This window comes from Bufo gargarizans, chromosome 1 (genome assembly GCF_014858855.1).
Source record: "Bufo gargarizans isolate SCDJY-AF-19 chromosome 1, ASM1485885v1, whole genome shotgun sequence".
NCBI lineage: Eukaryota > Metazoa > Chordata > Amphibia > Anura > Bufonidae > Bufo > Bufo gargarizans.
Genome location: NC_058080.1, coordinates 397502532 through 397523445, shown reverse-complemented (window position 1 = coordinate 397523445; position 20914 = coordinate 397502532).

The following is a 20914-nucleotide window of genomic DNA, read 5'->3' as shown; positions in this document are numbered from 1 at the left end:
CAGGCTCTGCGGGCTGCCGCCGGCGCCGCGCGGCAGCCGGCAGTAATGTAATTAAAATACATTTACTAATTACTCACTACCCCAGACTCGGACTCCAGTAGTCTGACTGCAGTGAGTGAGCAGCCAAGTGTTGAAGGGGCCCCCCGCCAGGCGCAGTTGTTGATTGGAGTGTCTCATCACACAGTCACTTACGACTGCCAGTGTGGTCTGGAGGGAGGGGGCCCCTCGCTGGGCGCAGGTGGCTGCTGACTGTGCCTGCGCCGCTGCCGCTGCTTCTGTCTCTTTAAGAGATTCAAGTATGTCTGGAGCAGCAGCGGCATGCACAGCACAGGCCAGGCACGTCTGCCACAGGCTCCGCCCCCTCGCCCAGAGGCCAGAGCAGGTACTTAAGGACAGGTGCACTGAGCAGTGCCAGGAGGCATTGGCAATGAGAAGGAGAAGAAGCAAAGCAAAGCAAAGCAAAGCAAAGCAGGTAGGTTCATAATTCATTGGTTAGGGTACTTTCACACTTGCGGCAGGACGGATCCGGCAGGCTGGTCTCCCTGTCGGATCCGTCCTTTGGCTGCGAAGGGGGTCATGACGTGACATGGAGGGGGAGAAGGCTGTTTCGCCATATTGCTGCTCTGTCCCTATTGACTATAATGGGATGGGGGCTGAGCTCTGGCGCAGCACGGCGGTGCACGGCGAAAGCCGCCGGACTAAAAAGTCCTGCGCCGGAGCTCAGCCCCCGTCCAGTGTACTACTAGCCCGGCCTGCGGCCCTGGTTCTGTTTGTGTTTGGAGTTAGTTGGACTGGAGAAATGTGCGTTTGGGGGGGGGGGGGGCAGTTAATGGTACTACCCGTAACTGCCCCTTCCCCCAAATGCACATTTCTCCAGTCCAACTGACTCCAAACAGAACCAGGGCGGGCTAGTATACTGGCACTGGGACAGGTGAGATGGTGCCTGGAATGGATCCGATCCAGTTTAATCAACCAACCTACTAGTAACTGGTTGGTTGATTAAACTGGATTGTGATCCATCCCAGTCTGGTAGGTTGACATTGAGGCCCGGGGGGCATCATTGGGGGCACTTTTTACTGGCACATTATTAGGTTGCACTATGGGGGCACTTTTTTCTGGCACATTATTGGGGGGCATCTATGTGAGCACTTACTAATGGCACATTATTAGGGGGCACTTCTTGCTGGCACAGTATTGGTGGGCACTTTTGGGGCATCTACTGGGGCTACAAAGAAGTGGTTATATGGAGGGCTCTGTACAGTGGCATTTTATACTGGGACACGTGGGTACTATGGGGAGAGGAATACTATGGGGTCATCTACGGAGGGCACTAAGAGGGCATTTTATGCTTGCAAAATTTATTTATGGAGGACACTGAGGGCATCTACTGGGGCACTATATATGGGGCATTTAATACTGGTACATTATGGGGGGCACTAGGAGGAAGGGGGAGAGGAGCACTATGCAGCATTTACTGGGGGCACTATATAGGGGTATTTTAGACTGGTACATTATGGGGGCACTATGGGAACATTAGCTCAACTGGGGGCATTACAAGAGGGTATTTTTGCACTGTCACATTATAAGGAGAATTATTTCTACTGGGGGGCATTATGGTGGGCTTTATTAGTCCCCCTGTGGTATGACCCCCTAGAAGGAGCACCAGTCTCTCCCTGCTCTGCTATCCCTCTGCCCCTTCTCCAAATCCTTATTATGAAATCTTTCTCATTAGGATAAAGCACAACATCAGCTCCGCTGAGCCCCCGGCCAAAGTGTGGAAGTGGTGTCCGAGATCCCCAAGGACCAAGCCAAGTAACTGTAAGTGTTCATGTGAAATATGTTTGTTATACACTGTGCCCCACAATGTACAGTATACCGCTACACTGTGCCCCACAATGTACAGTATACCGCTACACTGTGCCCCACAATGTACAGTATACCGCTACACTGTGCCCCACAATATACAGTATGCCTCTACACTGTGCCCCACAATATACACCTCTACACTGTGCCCCACAATATACAGTATACCGCTACACTGTGCCCCACAATGTACAGTATACCGCTACACTGTGCCCCACAATGTACAGTATACCGCTACACTGTGCCCCACAATGTACAGTATACCGCTACACTGTGCCCCACAATGTACAGTATACCGCTACACTGTGCCCCACAATGTACAGTATACCGCTACACTGTGCCCCACAATGTACAGTATACCGCTACACTGTGCCCCACAATGTACAGTATACCGCTACACTGTGCCCCACAATGTACAGTATACCGCTACACTGTGCCCCACAATGTACAGTATACCGCTACACTGTGCCCCACAATATATATATATATAATTTTTTTTTCTGTATAAAAGTCCACAAATTAAATCTCCAGACCAATTGATGAACGAGATATGTGGGCCAGCCACAATTAAACCTATTATTGTTTTTATTGATGACTGTTTTATGGTTTTATCTATCACTGACATGACACTCCTAGTGAGGTAGGAGGGAGGAGCCGCAGCTAGCCACTGGTGTCTCCCTCCTGTACTCTTGGAGTGATATAGGGTTAACTTAAATTCTGTATTATTAAATTCACTTTAATACTTAAAGAGGACCTCTCACTTGTATAAACTATGTGAACTGAGTATGCTGCCATATAGAGCAGCGCCCAGGGATCTCACTGCACTTACTATTATCCCCGGGCGCTGCTCCGTTCTCCCGTTATAGGCTCCGGTACCTTTGCTCCTTAAGTTATAGTAGGCGGTGTCTTCCCTTGTCCTGTGGGCGTCTCCTTCTCCTAGGCTGCAGCGCTGGCCAATCGCAGCGCACAGCTCACAGCCTGGGAGGATTTTTTCTCCCAGGCTGTGAGCTGTGCGCTGCGATTGGCCAGCGCTGCAGCCTAGGAGAAGGAGACGCCCACAGGACAAGGGAAGACCCGCCTACTATAACTTAAGGAGCAAAGGTACCGGAGCCTATAACGGGAGAACGGAGCAGCGCCCGGGGATAATAGTAAGTGCAGTGAGATCCCCGGGTGCTGCTCTCCATGTCAGCATACTTAGTTTTGATATTATTATTATTATTATTATATTTTTTTATTGTAATGAAAGGTCCTCTTTGACCATCCCAGGACCGCCGCATGCAGGATTGCGCCCTGGCGGCGGCCCTGTTATTCCTCCTAGACGAGCCGGCGCGTCATCTCGCAAGAGGCGAGATTTCCTGTGAACGCGCGCACACAGGAGCGCGCGTTCACAGGAACCGAAGGTAAACCAGTGGATTTACAGCTTGCCAGCGAACGATCGCCGCTGGCAGGCTGTAGATCCACTGGTTTACCATTGGTTCCTGTAAACGCGCGCTCCTGTGTGCGCGCGTTCACAGGAAATCTCGCCTCTTGCGAGATGACGCGCCGGCTCGTCTAGGAGGAATAACAGGGCCGCCGCCAGGGCGCAATCCTGCATGCGGCGGTCCTGGGATGGTCAAAGAGGACCTTTCATTACAATAAAAAAATATAATAATAATAATAATAATATCAAAACTAAGTATGCTGACATGGAGAGCAGCACCCGGGGATCTCACTGCGCCGGCTCGTCTAGGAGGAATAACAGGGCCGCCGCCAGGGCGCAATCCTGCATGAGGCGGTAGATGCGCTGTGTTTTTTTTTGTTTTTTTTTTACCCCTGAAAGGTATATCAGACGCTGTTTTGTTAACAGCGTCTGATATACCTGGTCCTCTGGTGGTCCCTTTTGCTTGGATCGACCACCAGAGGACACAGGCAGCTCTGTAATAAGTAGCACAGCACTACACTACACACCCCCCGTCGCTTAATAACCCCTGATCACCCCCCTGCAAGGCTCCATTCAGATGTCCGTATGTGTTTTGTGGATCCACAAAGCAGACACCGGAAATGTGCTTTCCGCATTTTGCGGATCCGCACATTACCAGAACTATATAGAAAATGCCTTTTCTTGTCCGCAATTGCGGACAAGAATAGGACATGTTCTATAGGCTCTACAAAAAACTGTGTTCACCCGATCAGGCCTGATCTTGTGCGCACACTTGCGTTCAGTCCGCCCCACTGCAGTGACTTTTTTTTTCTTTTCTGATCACTACAAAAACACTGTAAAATCGCTGCGGTGCTATAAAGATCACTTTTGAGGGGCATGGCGAGTTCATAGAAGATTATTTTATTTTTTTGGCACAAGTTAGCGGGAATTTTTTATTTTATCTTTTTCTTACAAAGTCTCATACTCCACTAACTTGTGACAAATTTTATATATATATAAACTATATATTTTTTTAAAATTATATTGTAAGATTACTGGGCCAAGATGAAGCGATCCTATCTCAGCGGTTCTCAGAAAAGGAAAAAAACTGAAGAAAAAACAAGGAAGTTGGAGACCTATCCAAAACTAACATCATTCTTTCAACCGCATCGAGAATTGCAGAAAGTTGAAGCTTCACCATCCAGTGATGGAACTCCTTTACCACCAGCCACAGAAATGGGAGAGGAAGCTCAAGGTCACGGATCCAAGGACACAGTCTCTTCTGTTGAAACGCCAATGCAATGTGGAAGTGAACCAGTCACCACTGAACCTGCTGCAGAAAGCACTAATTCTGCTGTTTCCATCAGTATTATTTTACCACCGGAAAATGTAGGCATTATTGATGTTTTAAGTGACGACCCAGCATTGTGGCTTACTGCAATTTCTGATGCCCAGAGAATGGAGTTAGTGAAGAGAGGCCCCAAGCAAATTGTGGACATTGTCTTTCCACAGAACAAATCAGCAACACCAAGACGTTTTACCAAAGAAAATTATTTCATTCAAGTAGGCAATGGAGACAAAATTCTACGTACATGGCTGGTGTACTCTGAGAAAGTAGATAAAGTATTTTGTTTCTGCTGCGTTGTATTTGGAAAACGGGATATCACAATATCCAAAGATGGGTTTAACAAGTGGAAAAATCTCCATTCATACCTGAAAGAACATGAGCACTCTGCTGCTCATGAGCAGTGCATGCAGGACTGGCATAGCCTACGCACAGGGATGTGTGCGAAAAGGACAGTCGATAGTGCCAACATGCAGCAGATTGAACTGGAAAAAAACTACTGGTGCTCTATTCTAACAAGGATAATAGACATTATTTGTCATTTGGCGCAACGCAATCTGGCCTTACGTGGAAGTACAGATAGACTATATCATCCCCACAATGGCAATTTTCTTGGCTTGGTAGAGCTTCTTGCTAAATATGACTCGGTTATGAATGAACATGTGAGAAAAATTCAGAAGAAGAAAATGAAACAGCACTACCTCAGTAAGGACATTCAGAACGAGCTTATAAGGCAGATGGGTAATACCATACTACAGGCTGCGGCAGAAAGAATTCGTACAGCAAAGTACTATGGTGTGATCATGGACTGCACACCTGATACAAGCCATGTGGAACAACTTTCAATAACCATTCGCATTGTGAAATGTGAACTATCAGTTGGAGCCTCAGTTTTTGAACACTTTGCTGGTTTCCTTGCTGTGGAAGAAACAACTGGGGAGGCCTTGTGTGATGTATTTTTAAAACACCTGGATGAACTGAACATCAGTATTGATAACTGCAGAGGTCAGAGCTATGATAATGGCAGTAACATGAAGGGGAAGAAACAGGGTGTCCAAACAAGGATTTTGGCCATTAATAAACGAGCATTGTTTATGCCCTGCAGCAGTCATACTTTGAATTTAGTAATACTGGATGCTGCCAAATCTTCTGTTTTTTCTGTGACATTTTTTGGCGTTTTACAGAGAATCTATGTTCTTTTTAGTTCCTCTACACAGCGGTGGGCTATCTTGAAGCAGAACTGCCCTCGTCTCACTCTCAAACCCCTCTCTGACACTCGATGGGAGTGTCGGGTTGATAGTGTTAAGGTTCTGCGCTTTAACCTAGGGGATGTTGTTTCTGCACTTGAAGATCTTGTCATCCATGCAACAACAAAGAAAGATGATGTGACAGCTGCAGAGGCTAAGAGCCTTTCCGAGGAGATATCTTCAGGTCAATTCACTCTCTGCACTGTGGTGTGGTATGATGTTTTGTACCACATTAATCGTGCCAGCAAGCTATTCCAGAGTCCAAGTATTGGGATGGATGTCCTAACAAAAGAAATTGAAGCAGCACTGGAATTCTTGCAAGAATACAGAGATACTGGTTTTGAATCAGCCCATTCCATTGCTAAAGACTTGGGAGAAGAAATAGGTGTGGAATTTGTGTTGCCCATCAAGAGAAAAAGAACAAAAAGAAGAATGTTTGACTATGAGGGAATAGATGATGTAAACTCCACCCCCGAAGAACATATAAAACGAATTTTCTTTCTACCCCTGATTGATGTTGCCCTGACAAGCATAAAAGAAAGATTTACTCAAGTAAACACTTTCTACAATCTTTTCGGTTTCCTCTTCAGTACAAAGGAGATGAAGGCTGCTAAAGATCAACAAAGACTGGAAGCTTGTTGTAAACACTTCTCAGAAGAAATGGGGGACATTGATCCTAATGACTTGAGGCTAGAAATATTACTGCCATAAGAAGCATGCCTGATGACGTATCTGATTCCAGCCTGAATATGTTAATCACATATATAGAGCCAACCTTTTGGATCTGTACCCAAATCTCAGTGTGGCCTTTCGTATCCTCCTGAGTGTGCCAGTTACAGTGGCATCTGGAGAGAGAAGCTTCTCACGTTTAAAGCTAATCAAGAACTACTTACGATCCTCCATGTCACAAGATCGGCTAAATGGCTTGGCGGAGATTGCAATTGAGCAAGACATTTGAAGAAATCTAGATTTCTCCAAATTGATAGAAGAGTTTGCCTCAGCAAAAGCCAGAAAGGTTCACTTTTAAGAAGTCAAAACTTTTATTAAAAGCAATATTTGTTGGTTCTCAAACCATTGCACTTTAAAGTATTTATTTTTGCTTGATGTTGCAGTATTCTGTTTTTTATCTAACGTTAAGTTAAAACATTTCATGTTAAATTATTTGTTTAATATTTATTTCTATTTGTTTATAGTAAATCTATTTATTTCTATATGGTCATTTTAATAATTTTGATTGAAACAATTTTGTTATAGCTTATGTTGATGTTACATTTACTTACCTGGGATGACTTATTTATTTATTCCCATGTCATAGTTGATGTAATTGCACTGTTGCACATATAATTTATGAGCACTTTACTTATTTTCAGGCCACTTTAGAAATGTTTGTTCACATGCCATAGGTTAATTTTTGAATTGGCGAACTTATATTTATCTGAACATTTATTAGAGACCAGTTTCTGGAATCATTTTTATTTGACTATTGCATGGTTTACATTGTGTTTTTGTCTGTAGTTTAAATTTTCCCTACAGTGGGGTTTTAAGCCTACCCCAAAAATCTAACTGCACTGTTTATTTGGAAAAATACTAAGGTACTTTGAAATTTGATTCCTTTTTTTGTAGCATTTATGTATTGTAAGAATATTAAATAAATTTTTACTTGTACATGTTGCTTTGCCACTTGCATTTGTTTACAATACAGGACGTTTTATGTCAGCAAGTGTCATTGGGGGGGCGGAGCAAGGGGGCGGAGCGAGGGGCGGTCAGGGGGCGGGGCGGGGGGGCCCCCTTATTGTTTTCCGCCCCAGGGCCCCATTTCGCCTAGAACCGGCCCTGGAGAGGATGAGGAGGATTCAGAAGCGCAAGGCTGAGTTATCACATGCTACTTCTTCAACTTCCCACTTAGGCTCTGGCCTGGTGTACCTGCCTGACCCCTACCATCCCTGTGGAACGGTCTGCCTCTTCCTCTACCGGTAATTTTCTAAATGACCCTCTGCCTAAGTCCGTAGAGAAGAGCAGTATTTGTGGAAGAAGGTATATTGCAGCCCTCAATCAGTATTTGGTGAAAAAAGGTATATAGCAATAGCACCCCTCAATCAGTATTTTGTGGAAGAAGGTATACGGCAACCCTCAATCAGTATTTGGCGGAAACAGGTATATAGCACCCCTCAATCAGTATTTGGCGGAAATAGGTTTATGGCACCACTCAATCAGTATTTTGTGGAAGCAGGTGTATCGCAGCCCTCAATCACTATTTGGTGGAAGAAAGTATATAGCAATAGCACCCCTCAATCAGTATTTGGTGGAAGACGTTATATGGCACCCTTCAATCAGTATTTGGTGGAAGAAGGTATATAGCACCCCTCAATCAGTATTTGGCGGACACTTGTATATAGCACCCCTCAATCAGTACTTGGCGGAAACAGGTATATAGCACCCCTCAGTCAGAATTTTGTGGAAGAAGCCCTCAAGCAGTTTTTTATGGGGCAACAGGTATATCACTTCCGTTGCAATAAGTTACTCCAATAGCGTTTGTCCCTCTATCTTGCTGAGGTACCGCAGCAGAAACGCACACAAATGCTGCACAATACAAATACACTTAAAATAAGGGCCTATTTGCTGTTCAGCAGTGCAGTTATATGTTCTAAAGCCCTTTTTGGCGTGTATTAGTGGCAAAAAAATATATATTATTTGCCGTTCAGCGGTGCAGTTATATGTTCTAAAGCCCTTTTTTAGGCGTGTATTAGTGGCAAAAAAATATATATTATTTGACATTCAGCTGTGCAGTTATATGTTCTAAAGCGTGTATTAGTAGCACAAAAAAGAAAAGATTTTGCCGTTGTGTTGTGAAGTGAGAAAATGACAGCATTTTTAACATGTATTAGTGGCAAAAAAATATATATATATTATTTGCCATTCAGCTGTGCAGTTATATGTTCTAAAGCCCTTTTTGGCGTGAATTAGTGGCAAAAAAATATATTATTTGACGTTCAGCGGTGCAGTTATATGTTTTAAAGCATTTTTGCGTGTATTAGTAGCACAACAAAAAGTTTTTGCCGTTGTATGGTGAAGTGAGAAAATTACAGCCCTTTTTGGCGTGTATTAGTGGCAAAATAGTATACATTTGCCTTTCAGCGGTACAGTTATATGTTCTAAAGCCCTTTTTGGTGTGTATTAATGGCAAAAAAATATATATTATTTGACATTCAGCGGTGCAGTTATATGTTCTAAAGACCTTTTTGGCGTGTATTAGTAGCACAAAAAAAAGTATTTGCCTTTGTGTGGTGATGTGAGAAAACTACAGCCCTTTTTTGCATGTATTAGTGGCAAAATAATATATATTTACCTTTCAGCGGTGCAGTTATATCTTCTAAAGCCCTTTTTGGCGTGTATTAGTGGCAATTTTTTTTTATTATTTGACGTTTAGCGGTGCAGTTATATGTTCTAAAGCCCTTTTTGGCGTGTATTAGTGTCAAAAATATATATAATTTGACGTTCAGCGGTGCAGTTATATGTTCTAAAGCACGTTTTGAGTGTATTAGTAGCCCAAAAAATAAGTTTTTGCCGTTGTATGGTGAAGTGAGAAAATTACAGGTCTTTTTGGCGTGTATTAGTGGCAAAAAATATATATATTTGCCGTTCAGGGTGCAGTTATATGCTATAAAACCCTTTTTGTCGTGTCTTTGTGGTAAAAAAATATATATTATTTGCCGTTCAGCGGTGCAGTTATATGTTCTAAAGCCTTTTGTGGCGTGTATAAGTGGAATAAAATAAGGGCCTATTTGCCGTTCAGCCATGCAGTTATATGCTCTAAAGCACTTTTTGTCGTGAATTAGTGGCAAAAAAATAAATATTATTTGACGTTCAGCGGTGCAGTTATATGTTCTAAAGCATTTTTGCGTGTATTAGTAGCACAAAAAAAAGGTTTTGCCGTTGTATGGTGAAGTGAGAAAATTACAGCCCTTTTTGGCGTGTATTAGTGGCAAAATAGTATATATTTGCCTTTCAGCGGTACAGTTATATGTTCTAAAGCCCTTTTTGGCGTGTATTAATGGCAAAAAATATATATTATTTGACATTCAGCGGTGCAGTTATATGTTCTAAAGACCTTTTTGGCATGTATTAGTAGCACAAAAAAAAGTATTTGCCTTTGTGTGGTGATGTGAGAAAACTACAGCCCTTTTTTGCGTGTATTAGTGGCAAAATAATATATATTTGCCTTTCAGTGGTGCAGTTATATCTTCTAAAGCCCTTTTTGGCGTGTATTAGTGTCCAAAAAATATATAATTTGACGTTCAGCGGTGCAGTTATATGTTCTAAAGCACGTTTTGAGTGTATTAGTAGCACAAAAAAAAAGTTTTTGCCGTTGTATGGTGAAGTGAGAAAATTACAGGTCTTTTTGGCGTGTATTAGTGGCAAAAAATATATATATTTGCCGTTCAGGGTGCAGTTATATGCTCTATAACCCTTTTTGGCGTGTCTTAGTGGTAAAAAAATATGTATTATTTGCCGTTCAGCGGTGCAGTTATATGTTCTAAAGCCTTTTGTGGCGTGTATAAGTGGAATAAAATAAGGGCCTATTTGCCGTTCAGCCATGCAGTTATATGCTCTAAAGCACTTTTTAGCGTGTATTAGTGGCAAAATAATATATGTTATTTGCCGTTCAGCTGTGCAGTTATATGTTCTAAAGCACTTTTTGGCATGTTTTAATGGCAAAAAAAGATATATTATTTGCCGTTCTGCGGTGCAGTTATATGTTCTAAAGCCTTTTGTGGCATGTATAAGTGGAATAAAATAAGGGCCTATTTGCCATTCAGCCATGCAGTTATATGCTCTAAAGCACTTTTTGGCATGTATTAGTGGCAAAATAATATATATTATTTGCCGTTCAGCGGTGCAGTAATATGTTCGAAAGCCCTTTTTGGTATGTTTTAATGGCAAAAATATATATATTATTTGCCGTTCAGTGGTGCAGTTATATGTTCTAAAGCCCTTTTTGGCATGTATTAGTGGTAAAAAAAATATATATTATTTGCCGTTCAGCGGTGCAGTTATATGTTCTAAAGCCCTTTTTGGCGTGTCTTAGTGGCAAAAAAATATATATTATTTGCTGTCTAGCGGTGCAGTTATATGCTATAAAGCACCTTTTGCGTGTTTTAGGGCCCTTTCACACTTGCGTTGTCCGGATCCGGCATAGAGTTCCGTCGTCGGGGCTCTATGCCGGAAGAATCCTGATCAGGATTATCCTAATGCATTCTGAATGGAGAGAAATCCGTTCAGGATGCATCAGGATGTCTTCAGTTCCGGAACGGAACGTTTTTTGGCCGGAGAAAATACCGCAGCATGCTGCGCTTTTTGCTCCGGCCAAAAATCCTGAACACTTGCCGCAAGGCCGGATCCGGAATTAATGCCCATTGAAAGGCATTGATCCGGATCCGGCCTTAAGCTAAACGTCGTTTCGGCGCATTGCCGGACCCGACGTTTAGCTTTTTCTGAATGGTTACCATGGCTGCAAGGACGCTAAAGTCCTGGCAGCCATGGTAAAGTGTAGCGGGGAGCATGGGAGCAGCATACTTACCATCCGTGCGGCTCCCGGGGCGCTCCAGAGTGACGTCAGGGCGCCCCAAGCGCATGGATCACGTGATCACATGGAACACGTCATCCATGCGCACGGGGCGCTCTGACGTCATTCTGGAGCGCCCCGGGAGCCACACGGACTGTAAGTATACCGCTCCCCGCTCCTACTATGGCAACCAGGACTTTAATAGCGTCCTGGGTGCCATAGTAACACTGAACGCATTTTGGAGACGGATCCGTCTTCAAATGCTTTCAGTACACTTGCGTTTTTCCGGATCCGGCGTGTAATTCCGGCAAGTGGAGTACACGCCGGATCCGGACAACGCAAGTGTGAAAGGGCCCTAAGTAGCACAAAAACAAGTATTTGCCGTTGTGTGATGAAGTGAGAAAATTACAACCCTTTTTGGCATGTATTAGTGGCAAAAAAATATATATTTGCCGTTCAGTGGTGCAGTTATGTTTTCTAAAGCCCTTTTTAACGTGTATTAGTGGCAAAAAATATATATTATTTGATGTTCAGCAGTGCAGTTATATGTTCTAAAGCACGTTTTGCGTGTATTAGTAGCACAAAAAAAGGATTTGCCTTTGTGTGGCGAAGTGAGAAAATTGCAGCCCTTTTTGGCATGTATTAGTGGCAAAAAAAAAAATATTTGCCGTTGAGTGGTGCAGTTATGTGTTCTAAAACCCTTTTTGGCATGTATTAGTTGCAAAATAATATATATTTGCAGTTCAGCGATGCAGTTATATGTTCTAAAGCCCTTTTTGGCATGTATTAGTGGCGAAAAAATATATATTTACCGTTCAGTTGTGCAGTTATATGTTCTAAAGTACTTTTTGGCATGTATTAGAGGATAAAATATATATGTTTGCCGTTCAGCGGTGCAATTATATATTCTAAAGCATTTTGTGGCATGTATAAGTGGCAAAAAAACAAGGGCCTATTTGCCGTTCAGCAGTGCAGTTTTATGTTCTAAAGCCCTTTTTGGCATGTATTACTGGAAAAAAAACAAAAGGCTTATTAGCCTTTATTATTGTGTGGTGAAGTGAGAAAATTGCAGACTTATTTGGGGTATTTTAATTTCCTTTTTATTTATTTATTTGATCTAACAGTATGTCAGACAGAGAAGTGCCAGGCCCTGTACAGGGGGGTGGCAGAAGGAGTCGCAGCGAGAGGCCTGAGCTCCTGGTGTCATCTAGCGGTTGTGTCTTGACCAGCAACCCAGCGGTTCTTGAATCATTGATTCATTCATCCACTTCGTCCCTGCCACAGTAAGCGCTGCATCACCCAGTGGCACGCACCCGATTTCAGGCAGCTCGACCACCTCAGATGAAGTGAGCTGTCTGTCCTTCCATCATCTGCTGGTCCTGATCATCCTGCTCCTCCTCCTACTCCTTGCCAGTCATTCTGTCAGTAATCGATCACTGAAGCAATTGCTAAGAAACAACAGTATGCATGCACTCATCCAACGGCGCAGAAGCTGAATGTGCTCCTGGCTAAGTTGCTGGTGCTGCAGTCCCTCCCTTTCCAAGTGGTAAACTGCACCTTTTTCTGATGGCTTGTGCCGAGCCGAGGTGGAGAGTCCAAAGCCGTCATTTCTTTGCAAAAAAGGCAGTACCAGCCCTGCACACGTATGTAGAACAGAAGGTGGGCCAGTCCTTGAGCCTGTCGGTGTCTGCCAAAGTGCACGGCAGCGCCAACGTGTGGAGCTACAACTACGGTCAAAGACAATACATGTCCTTTGCGGCCCATTGCGTGAATGTGGTTCCTGCACAGCCACACCAGCAACTTGGCCAGGTGATGCCGCTTCAGCCTCCACATTCTCACGCTGTTGGTCCTGAGACAATGTCTGCCTCTGCCTCCTAATACTCCACTGTGTCCTCAGCCTCCACTGCAGGGACAATTCACAGTGCCCCTCCAGCATACCACATGTGCAGGGCTTGGCGGTGTCACGCTGTTCGGCACCTCATTTTCCTGGGCAAACTGAGTCACACAGGGGAGGAACTGCTCCGTGTCCTTCATCAAGAAATTGAATCCTGGCTTTCTCCACGACAACTCAAAATCAGAACCATGGTGACCGACAACAGGTAGAACATGGTGTCAGTGCTGCGTCAAGGAGGGCTGAGCCCTGCGCCCTGCATGGCACACGTGTTCAATCTGGTTGTCAAGCAGTTCCTGAAGTCTTCCACCCATCTGCAAGACATCCTAAAAATTGGCAGGAAATGTTATATGCACTTCAGCCAATCATACACAGCAAAGCACACCTCCTTGACCTGCAACGGCAGAACGGCATCCCCCAACATAGGCTGATATGCGACGTTTCCATCCGTTGGAATTCCACCCTCCATATGTTGGACCGACTATACGAACAGAGAAAGGCCATAAACGATTTCTTGATGATCCAAGCGACAGGAGTACTCCCCTGCGTAGCTTCGATTTCAGCCAGTGGCAGCTCATGCGTGACACTTGCCGTTTGCTTAGGCCCTTTGAGGAGGCCATGTTGTTTGTCAGTAGCCAGGACTACGGGATGAACAACGTCATTCCACTGCTTCATGTCCTGGAACAGATGCTAGTAAATCTGGCTGGTCAGGGGACTGGAGACGTGGCGCCTAGATCTCATGGCCACATGAGGCCTTTGAGGGCTGAACTGGAGGAGGACATTTGAGCACAAGCAATGTGTAGCAAAAGGGGTGGTTTTTATATACAGGTGACAGGAGAGGAGGAGCAGGATTAGCCAGAGGAGCTACAGGGCAATGAGGAAGACGAAGCAGAGGACCCAGACACACAGTGGCAGTATGCAGTGGAGATGGAGGCAGGGAGTCCCTCCGAGTCACTTGCACAAATGGCCCGATGCATGCTCACTTGCTTGCGTAGTGACAGCCGAATTGTCACTATTCAGCAGAGGGATGCTTTCTGGCTCTCCACCTTGCTGGACCTTTGCTACCAGTCTAAAATGGGACCTTTTTTAAACCCGAGAGAGGGAGGACACACTGAACTACTATAGAGACATCCTATGTAGTCAGTTGGCCTCTGTCTATCTGCATCTTCGTCCATCCTCTCTCAGGTCTGACCGGGGGTGCTCTCTGCACTCACGTTCCTCTGCCATGGTGGCTGTGGCAGGGTGGGGGGGTAGGAGCAGTTCCTGCTCCATCAGCAACAACTTGAGTCTAGAGTCGCTGATGAGCAGCTTTCTTCACCCACCTAGTGAAGAAACAACTCAATAGCAGCTAGACCTGTTGCAGGACCTGAACCAGTAGGTGGTGGCAAACTTGGACAGCACCCTGCCACCCCAAATTGAAGATCCGCTGGACTACTGGGCAGCCAAACTGGATTTGTGGCCGCAACTGGCAGAGTTTGCCCTGGAAAAGCTGTCCTACACTGCCAGTAGTGTGGCATCAGAGCGGGTGTTTATTGCAGCGGGGGCCATAGTTACCCCAAGAAATGTGGAGAGACTGACCTTTGTCTAGATGAATCAGGCATGGATCAGCAAGGATTTCCACCCACCAATGCCTGATGCATCAGACTAGATCATCCATGGTGCCACACCAACACTTTGACAAAAGAGACCAGTTTCTTCTGGCTCCCTGCCTTAGCTACTATTCTGATGCTGCCACCCGCCTGATGCCACACATCTGATGCCAAGTGCTCCTTCTTTCAACTAGCATCTTCAGCTGGTACTGGTATTTCCACCCATCTCCCCACTCTGTCACCGGGTCACCCTGTGGTCTCCTGATGCTTTTGCCACCTCAACACTATGTCACCTTGCCAGTCTGTGGTCTTCTGATGCTGCTGGCACCTCCACACAATGTCACCTTGCCACTCTGTCATCTACTGATGCTGCTGCCACCTCCACATTATGTCACCTTGCCACTCTGTGGTCTTCTGATGCTGCTGCCACATCCACATTATGTCACCTTGCCACTTTGTGGTCTCCTGATGCTTCTGCCACCTCCACACTATGTCACCTTGCCACTCTGTGGTCTCCTGATGCTGCTGTCACCTCCACACTATGTCACCTTGCCACTCTGTGGTATCCTGATGCTGTTGCTACCTCAGCACTATGTCAACTTGCCACCCTGTGGCCTCCTCCTGATGCTGCTGCCACCTGCATACTCTGTCATTGTGCCACTCTGTGGCCTTCTGATGCTGCTGTTGCAACCTCCACACTGTCATTGTGCCACCCTGTGGCCTCCTCCTGATGATGCTACTGCCGCCACCTCCACACTCTGTCATTCTGCCACTCTGTGGCCTCCTAATGCTGTTTCTGCCACCTCCACATTGTCATTGTGCCACCCTGTGGGCTCCTCCTGATGCTGCTGCCACCTACACACTGTCATTGTCCCACTCTGTGGCCTCCTCCTGATGCTGCTGCCACCTCCAGACTCTGTCATTGGGCCACTCTACTACTTACACCTCACTACTATCTCATATGACCACCCTGTGGACTTCTTATGCTGTTCCCACCCTCCCCAATTCATAACTAGGCCACTATTTTGCCTTTCAGCCTGGATGACATCATCATTTATTTGACCCTTCTTCTGATCTTTTAGAAGGAAGGAAAAATGAGATGCACAACAGATCCTGTCTATGTAACAGCTGTAAGGTCTGCATGACATGGTACCTATTTTGCATCAGAATTGGCCTATGATTTGGTAGCCAAAATCAGGAGTTGGTGCAAAACACAGAAGACATGGAAATATTCCATTCACGTGTCATCTCTGTTTTAAATCTACTCCAGTTTTTTTGGGCTTTAGCAATACTGATGGATTACTGACCAAATGCTGACCGAGTGAAGGGGGATGGTCCACAGACAGGATCTGTTTTTTGGGGGTTATTGTTCTGATCGATCAGAGGAAGGGCAAAATAATCAGTGATGTCAACAAAAACTTACTGCTGACACCCTCTCCACTCTGTCGAGGGGGGGGGGGGTACGTGTATAAGCGTTTAATTCAACAGGTTCTGTAGACATCTATGTGGAATCAGCTCCTGATGGTGTAAAAGGAGTGTGTTTTTTCTTGACGCTAACATTGACCTATAAGGCAGAGTTCACACTTGAGTTATTTGGTCAGTTATTTATTTTGGCCCCGTAACTTCCCAAATAAGTGAAGTGTGCTGTGATTCTAAGAGCGACGCCTGTCAACTGCATGTCATACTGACTCCCTCTGCGTGTTACTGCAAGGCACAGGGTTATACACCACTATAAAGGTTCTCTGCAGCCAGGAAATAGACGTTTTTTAACCCAATTCGCCACAAATAAATTCGGATTGAACCAAATTTGTTTTTCAAAATTGGCAAATCGGACGAATTGAATTTTTTTGAAATTCGCTTATCTCTGATGAGAACCAATGTGAGAAAATAGTTTTACATTGAAAGAGTAGTTCAGACTAGGAACAAACTATCAGCAGATGTGGTTGGGAATTCAACAGTAAGTGAATTAAAACAGCCAGGAATAAACATGTCTATTCTAAGATAAATGGACCATGTGCTCTTTTTTGCTGTCAATCCTCTATGTTTCTAAGATAGACTTAAAGGGGTTCTCCAGTAATGGTTTAAAATAGTCACCAGCAACCTGCCCTAGAAAATGAGCAGAACTGGTTGCCTCCATTTGCATAGCTGCCTAGGGGGGGGGGGGGGGGGGGGGGGGAGGGGGGCAGAGCCTCACTACAAATTACGCTCTGGCGCTTGCATATACTACATATTGGTGAGTTTTTCTGTCAGGTTGCTCAGCCATGATGGCATATCATAGGCAGGGTCACATCATTACCATATATTACACAGGAGTGTAGTGTGTAGTGAGACCCTGCCACCTCACCCTCCTAGGGAGCTCTGCAAGTGGCGGCAACCAATGCTGCTCACATTCTAGGGCAGGTTGCTGGTGGCCATTTTAAATAATCCCCAGAGAACCTTTTTAATACATTCCCACTTTATGTTCACTAGAGTTTGGATTGCTAATTGACTACAGTTGCAGGAATTTATGATATACGTTCTACATTCTAATTTGAATCCCCAGATAAATCGAAATGTTCTATAATATCTTGGAACAGCGAACAAAATTCAAAAACTTTATTTTATCTATTTAAGATTGCTAAAACACAACTTTTTCACTTGACTGAGCAAAATGTACATGAAAATATTTTAATCATAATGTATAAGCCTTAAACTTTTCCATTTTGTTGTATGGCATCTATTGAACACCATGGATTTATAAGTAATGGACAGTCAAGAACCTCCAAAGAGAGAGAAAGAGATAGAAAGAGAACATCTCCAGATTAACAATGGATGTTTTAAATGAGGATCTCCAATTTGTTATCTCAGAATTTCCTAAAACAATATTTCAAACTGGGTTTTCTAAACAAATCCCATTTAAATAGCCAAAATTATTTTTTTTCTATGGGCATTAATGTTTAGCTGTCACCTTGGACACTATTAAACAGTTTGCATGACCCTCATACTGTAAAGAAATGTATTTCAAGGGCATACAGATTGAAGGGGAAATGTCAATGCCAGTGTATGAAGTCTCTACAGACTTATCTTGCTAAATTCCAAAATGAAAGGGTTTGATAATTTTCCCTTGTGAATATTCAGGCTTCTTGGGTAAGCAACAAGTACATACATTATAATAGTCCACTTCAAATGCAGAAAGGAAACCACATCATTTCAGGAGTCATTTACAGAAGAGTCTTAACGTGCATTCTGACACAAGGGAGAGCTCCTAAATGCAAAATTTTCATTAACTTGCTTATCATATTCAGCACAATAAAGAATTGTATGATTTGGACTTATAAAATTATGTTTGTGATTAACAATAAAAGCTGATGAGCTGGCATCCTTACAAAGGTCTTAAAGAAAACTAGTCAAGCAGAAAATCAAACTGAAGGCAACAAAATTAAGAGTTATTTCACTTGCTTCATTAAAGTTGATTGAGTTAAGTTTAAAATCTTTATTATAAATTCTATCAGTACGCTGTAATCTGCATGTATTTTCTATACAAAGTCCATGTATAATATTTTAGTAAATATGGTTAAAACTGTCTAAAAAATAATGCAGTATTAATTGTAGAATGCTTATACTCATTTTGTAGCCACATTTTTAGTATGACCTAAATTCCGAGACACAAGTGCATAGGATTTTGGTTTCCAAACCTCAGAACTCTCAAAGCCCCAAAAAAATCATTTCTACTAGAAAGCCAAGCCATACAATTAACACAAAGAAATATTATACACAGTGACCAGATGATGCAAAGGTTTTGGGTATAGTTTATGTATCAAAATTGCACGCTGAAGGTGATTCAGAAGAGTACATTGAGTACAGTTCAAATGCAATCATTGTGTTTTCATGCTTATGAGAAAGTATTGAGTGCAGTTTATTTTTCATGCCACATAAATAGAGCAGGTTAAGGATTTTGATGAGGTCATCCAACTTGGGCAATATATGGGGATACAGGAAACAGAGGGCACCATAGGCTGCATTATAACAATTCCTTTGAAATTATGCATTTTATTTAGCTATTTTACTTAGTTTTAGGACATTTTATAGTTTCAATTATATCAACCTGTCCTTTCTTTTTCGCAATCAAGTTCCAGTATGTAAAGGGATATTCTAGTTGGTTATTGTTTGTAAATGTAAGTAAAGTAAAAGTTATACAGTTTTCTAATATAATTTTTCTACTAGTTGTAGAGTCTTCAAGATCTCTCATGTCCTACACCTTGTTTAATAGTGGATTATATGAATACATTATCTCACACAATTACTAAGTGAATAATAAGTGATTTTAAAGAAACAGTCGCTTAGATATGGTACGGTCTTAATAAGCTCTCATTGTGCCCATCAACATCCAAGATGGTGGAAAATGGAGATATAATGGAGCATGTTTAGAAGATGTCTTAATTAGAGATTTATGTCTATGATGTGCAGTACTTATATAATCAGTGCCCACATTGGGGTCAACATAGACCCTGCTAGAGAGACCTCGAAGACCTCAAAAGTTGCAAAAAAATGTTTGTTATGTGCAAGTGTAATGGACAATGGATGTGGCATTACTGTGCCAACCAACCGGTTTGGCTTTAGGCTATCTCTAACGGTGTTATCCTGGCAGTCCCCTGGACATGCTAGGATATGCCCCTATGCTAGGATATGCCCCCTCTGGGACCCGCACTTACAATGAGAATGAAGTGGGGAAATGAACGGAGGGCACACTGCGCATGTGCAGCCGCCCTACATTCATTTCTATGGAGCCACTTAAAATAGCCGAGCGCTGGCTCGGCTATTTCCGTCTGCCCCATAGAAATGAATGGAAGCAGGGGCCTGTGCGTGCGCGGTTCGCTCCCATTTACTTCTATGGGAGCAGCGCTTGGTGGTGGATGAACCCCAGGGAATCCAGCTCCGTTCTCGTTGTAGGAGTGGGTCCCAGAGGTGGGACCCACACTGATCAGACAATGGGGGCATATCCTAGTGATATGCCCCCATTGTATGTGATGGGAATACCCCTTTAACCATTATACAGGGATCTGGTCCTCTTTAAACAATCCCAGTGTGGTTGGCTGCCAACTCACAGGAGTCAGAACCATTGGTGAAAAGCACAAAGGGATTAGGAAATACTTATAGTCAAGAGACAGGCCAAGGTCAGGGCAGCCAGCAAAGGCTCAGTATGGTACATAGGCAGTGGTTAAGTCAGACATCAGATAGTCAGAATCATTGGACAGGCAGAATAGAACACTTTCATTGGGAGAAGAAGCAATGGATCTGCTCCAGCTTCCTAATACATAATTTGCAACATTAAATGATGCCATTAGGAAGTGCAACGTATCCTGCAAAAAACAACTCATATGTCCATGTGAACTGAAAAGTAAAAAAGTTATGGCTCCGGGAAGGCAGGGAGAGAAAAATGAAAATGCAGAAATGGAAATTTGCATTTCATCAAAGAGTTAAAACTACAATCTTTAATTTTGTCTCATTGGTCCACAAAACTATGGTAAAAAAACCCTTCTGGCTTGTCCAGGTAATATTTAGCAAACAGCAAAAAGGTAACAATTAGAGATGAGCGACTTTCTCAAAAATTCGATTTGGCCGGTTCACCGAACTTTTCAAAAAAATTTGGTTCGATCCGAGCCCCCCCCCCCCCCCCGAGTGGAGAGGGTGTCAGCATTAAACGGGTTCTCCGGGCTTAATCTTTTTTTTTTGTATTAAAAGCTAACCTGTGAAGGAAATATTATTGAGCACATACTTACCTTCCACAGCACAGTCAGTTCCAAGATCCACCACCCGGTCACGTGACTGCTCCTGTCGGGTTTTCTTGTCTTCCGGTGAGTCTCCGTCTTCTTCTCTTCCTGTCTTCTCTTCCTTTCTTGTGCAGGAGATGGATCGTCATGAATGACGTCACCACCTCCTGCAAAAGAAAGCTCCACCCGGCTGTCTTCACTTACAATGCAAGCGCACTATGCTGAATCATAGTGCACATGTGTGGGATGGCAAACAGGGGGCACTGG